Genomic DNA, 5,000 nt, shown 5'->3' on the forward strand with positions numbered 1-5,000 from the left:
CTCAGGTAAAGGATTATGTTTCCTGGAAACCACATCCAATGGCAAAGTTTGTGGATGCTTTTACCATTGATTGGTCACAATTTTTCTTCTATGCTTATCCTCCATTTTGCCTTGTTTCAAGGTGTGTACAGAAAATAATTCACGACCAGGCATCAGGAATTCTAGTAATTCCCTTGTGGACAACTCAGCCTTATTTTACGGCTGTACTGAGCCTACTAACAGAAACGCCACGTATATTCAATGCTTCAGTTCAGAACCTGATTCATCCAACTCTGGACGGTCCTCATCCCCTACACCAACGCCTGCAGTTGATGGTATGCAAGTTATCAGGCGATCCTTGCAAGAGTCTGAGATTTCGCCAGACATTGTCGACATCATCATGCATTCATGGAGAGACAGCACTCAGAAACAAAATAAAGTTTATATTAACAAGTGGTTGCAATTTTGCAGTGAAAGAAAGATTGATCCGTTGCATCCCACTGTAACGGCTGTACTCTCTTTTCTGCACAGTCTTTTCAAGAGTGGCTTGAGCTATTCTGCGTTGAATACAGCTCGGTCTGCAGTCTCTAACATTGATATGTGTGATAATGATGCTTCATCTCACACACCTGTAGGGAAGCATTTCCTTGTTTGCCGTTACCTTAGAAGGGTGTTCAACAAGCTCAAGCCTGTGCCGAAGTATAACAACATCTGGTCCGCGGATAATGTCCTTGATTACTTGAGTTTATTTTGGCCCCTGCACGAGATCAATTTGAAGGAACTCACCCTGAAATTAGTCATGTTGATTGCCTTAACTACGGGGCAGAGGTGTCAGACTTTGACCTTTTTGGATACATCAGAGCAATATAAGCAGAAGAATGATACATGTTTTAATTTTGCCTTAACTGAACACATTAAGCAGGACAAACCTGGCAAAGTGTTTGGCAATGTACGCCTTTACAAGTATCCAGTAAGGGAACTGTGTGTTTATGAAACATTAGATTATTACCTACAGGCTACTGAAAAGCTGAGGAATTCTTCAAAATTGCTTGTTTCGTACATTAAGCCCTATAAGGCAGTAACCTCGTCTACTATTGGACGCTGGATCAAAACTTTGTTGGGACAAGCAGGGGTTGATACAGAAATATTTTCTGGTCATAGCACTGGGTGTGCTTCAACGAGTAAAGCTCTTATATCAGTTTCCACTGATGTGATTCTAGCTACAGCCGGTTGGACTGAGGAGTCCACTTTTCGGAAGTTTTACAACAAGCCGGTTGCTGTAACAAACCAGATGAGTTTGGCAGTTCTCACTTAAGTTAATGCCTTGTACAACAAAATTGTATTGCAAAGTAGTGTACAATTAAAGTCGGCGTGTGAAGTTGTTTGAGTGTTTTCTCATTTTGTGCTCACTGCGTTAAAGTCTCATGGTAACCCGGATGTACGTAATGATTTGGTAGAATTGAAAATTAAACAAGACTTACCTGTAAGTTGAAGTTTGATGATAATTCTGCCAAATCATTAGTAGTACAGTAGGGTTAACATGCCCATAGCACCCATATGTTCACACCCACCCCTTACGTCGTTTCGGCTGCGTTTTAGTGACCACAAAATCCTTTCAAGACTGACCTGCGGCGGTGCGTACGCATCTCATGTTAACCCTACTGTACTACTAATGATTTGGCAGAATTATCATCAAACTTCAACTTACAGGTAAGTCTTGTTTAATTTTCAATTAAAGTATGATTAATAAATAATTCGTCTTCGCATCTTAAAATACCAAACATTATATCTTTGTCAGAAAGGTGTTCTCTCTTTACCCCTTGATTATCAAACCATTTTATAACCTCAGCCCAGAAATCCTTAGTATAACGACAACAAATGAAAAAATGCTCCAGGGATTCGTTCATTTCACCACAAAGGGAACACGCCGGAGATGGAATAATACCAATTTTGCTTAAAAATGAATTTGTGACAAGACACCTGTTAAGTAATTTGTATTGGAATTCACGCGATTTTGTGTCCAAGGAAGTACGAAATGGCAAGCTGTAAATCTCTTTCCATTCTAAGACATCATTACCAAAATGGGTATTAAAATTCAGTTGAGCAGTCGGTGGGGTGACGATTCTATTTCGAAGTTCTTTATATACGGTCTTTGAAACGGCTGTTTCGATTAAAACATTTTTGTTGTTAAGACTTAATTTAATTTCATCGTGCAAATTGAAAGCCTCATCAGCTGTAGAAGCAAACGTGTTTAATGATTTACGCCATTCAACTGGTAAGGCATCGATTACAGAGATAAGTCTAAATATATCTAATGGCGAGATATTTAATTATCCCAACCTGTGATTACTTTTAACAATGCATTCATTATTGTCGGAGATTAGATCCCCCATTCGAAGAATTCCCTTTTCTGTAAGATTTCTAAAATAAACAGATTTGCCGCCGATACAAATGAATTTATTATTCCACACAATAGCTTTTGAAAGATCTTCTCTTTTTTTATCCTGTACACTCGTGTGGTTTGCCGCGGAACATTTTTCGAAACTTTTAAAGCATCCTTCATAAAATGCTGGAAGCTTCACAGGCAGTTTCTTCAAGTCAAAATCGCAACATAAGATAAGTTTCCCCCCTACAGGTTCAAGATAGTGCAGTAGGATTTTTTTCCAATTGCTTGGTTGATCACTTGCCAATTTTTTGCAACAAAGGATTCTCTGAGTCTCTATTATAGAATCTAGATGTGGGGCTTTAAGTCCCCCATCTTCAATATCAGTAATAAGAGCAGCGCGTTTGATTTTGTCCTTCCCCTTCAACATAAAATCGAAGATAATTTTGTTTAATTTTCAAAGGTTGGAGACTCATTGCACTTTTCTTCGCAAATCCTTAGAGAGGTCTCAAGATCAGAAATCTTTTTTCTTCTTTTGAGCACCTTCTCTTTACTATACTTAATTGAAACTTGTCTAATCCTGTACTTGATTAAATCCCACAACAGTCTTTTATCTGTGACTTCAACGAATTCGTTTAACCACATAGGCACACTTTCATTTATCAATGTGACAAAATCGTCATCATCAGTAAGACTAGCATTAAATTTCCAAAAAGAGGGACCATAATCCGGTTTGTCTAAGCTATTAAGATAAAGAGAAATTGCCGAGTGATCAGAGTTGATCGAAGGAATAATATCAGATTTCTCAATATCATCTTGAGAAGAATCGTTGATTAGCCAATAGTCAAGTCTTCGCTGAATGAAAGGATTTTTTTGCCTCCACGTAAAACGTTTACGTTCCGGATTTCGAATTCGCCAAATGTCTACTAAATCAAAATCGAGACACAAGTCTTGAATTTGTTTGACAGATTCTTTTTTAAAAGCTTTTCCGCCGGAGCAATTAAGATCAGAGTCCAGTGTGACGTTGAAGTCTCCCCCTACAATTATCCTATGCTCTTTGTTAGCAATGAAATCTTCAATGTTTTTATTTAAATTTTCAAAAAAACGACATTGGTCTTGAACCTTGTTGGGAGCATAAATATTAACAAACAAAAATAACGAACCTTGTACCTCAGCCTCCATTATAATTGAGCGGCCCTCAGTATCCAAATTAACGAATTTTAGGCTAAAATCAAGGTCACTTCTCACCAAAATCATCACCCCACAACTGTGATTAGAACCATGAGCAAAATGAAGCTTACCTTGCCATTGCGTTTTCCAGATATCTTCAACATCTACGGTGTTGTAGGTTTCTTGAAGGAAAATGATATCGTACTTTCGCTCATTAAGCCAGGTGAAAAGAGCTTTCCTCTCTGTCGGGGAACGAATCCCTCGGACATTAAGAGAAAGTAATTTAAAATTTATGTACTCCTTCTCGAATGGGTCCATTGAAACTAGTTATGTATACAAGTATCTCGCGTTGCAACTGCGCATAAATTAATATGTGGTAACTACAGAGGTGACAAGAGGTTTCTACACAACAACATGGTAAACAAAAGAAACAACAAATAAGGGACATTACACAACAATGTCTTATACAAAGAAAATAAATGGCGGCTGAGTAATTAGCACCTTAGAGCTGCCTCGGAAAATGGAACAATTATTTGGATTCAAATGATCTTACGCAATCCTCCCGTTACAAAAAAACAACTACAAGATCAACTAAAAATAAAAAGTTCAATCTGTAGAGAACCGTTCCTAAAAAAAAAAAAAAGGTTCAATCGACAGAGGAACAAACTGTCCGTCAATAAACAATTTGTCAGGCTCGGCTTTGCTAAAAAATGCTATCTTTCCTTCTTCCCTTGCTTTCTTTAGCCTTGGCCATTGCCTTTTTCTTCTTTCACTAATTTCCTTGGGGAGATCTGAATAGACCTTTACCTCGGTATCGCTCTCCAGCTCACGCGCTTTTCTAAAAACCAGCTCACGTTCTGGAAACTTTAAGAAACGAACAATAACTGGCCTGGCTTCACCCATCTTCTTCTTGCCAATTCGATGAGCTCTCTGAAATTCAATATTATCTGCGTTTTCCAAATCCAACTCTTCTTTAAGAAAATTACGCATCACTTCAAATATGTTCTCGGCAGCGGTAGTAGATTCGGGTATTCCAAAGAAACGTAAATTTTGTCTTCTATTGTATACCTCTTGGTACAGCAATTTATCCTCAAGCTCTTTGATTTTATCTTCATTCTTCTTGTCTTTCTTCTTTAGCTCCTCGATTTCGGAGTTTTCGAACTAAGTTAAAGCTCAAAATAACCTCAGTTTGCCTTTTCAATACAATTCGTCTTCTCTTCTATTATTCTCGACTTCTCGCTTAGCGCGCTCAGTCCAGTTTGAAGGCTATTAACCGACCTCTCCAAAACAGAGAAACGTTCAAATATACCTTCGAGCTTCTGTAGTCTATTTTCAACGCTTGCAAGCGTTTGGCAGATCATTTCTAGCTGTGAGGCAATCCTTTCTGTCATATTCAGTGCTTTCAACACTTGGTCGTCTTCGCCTTCGTCACTTGCTGTGTTTATATTTGGGTCAGAACGTGGGCTCT

The 5,000-nt window shown here is 38.4% G+C and overlaps 1 protein-coding gene across 1 annotated transcript in view; it reads left to right on the forward strand.

The window, feature by feature from the left end:
* LOC138032430 (serum amyloid P-component-like) overlaps positions 1 to 5,000 on the forward strand; it is a 47,946-nt gene that overhangs the window by 39,780 nt on the left and 3,166 nt on the right. The window lies entirely within an intron of this gene.

Source organism: Montipora capricornis, chromosome 14, assembly GCF_036669925.1.
Source record: "Montipora capricornis isolate CH-2021 chromosome 14, ASM3666992v2, whole genome shotgun sequence".
Taxonomy (NCBI): Eukaryota; Metazoa; Cnidaria; class Anthozoa; order Scleractinia; family Acroporidae; genus Montipora; species Montipora capricornis.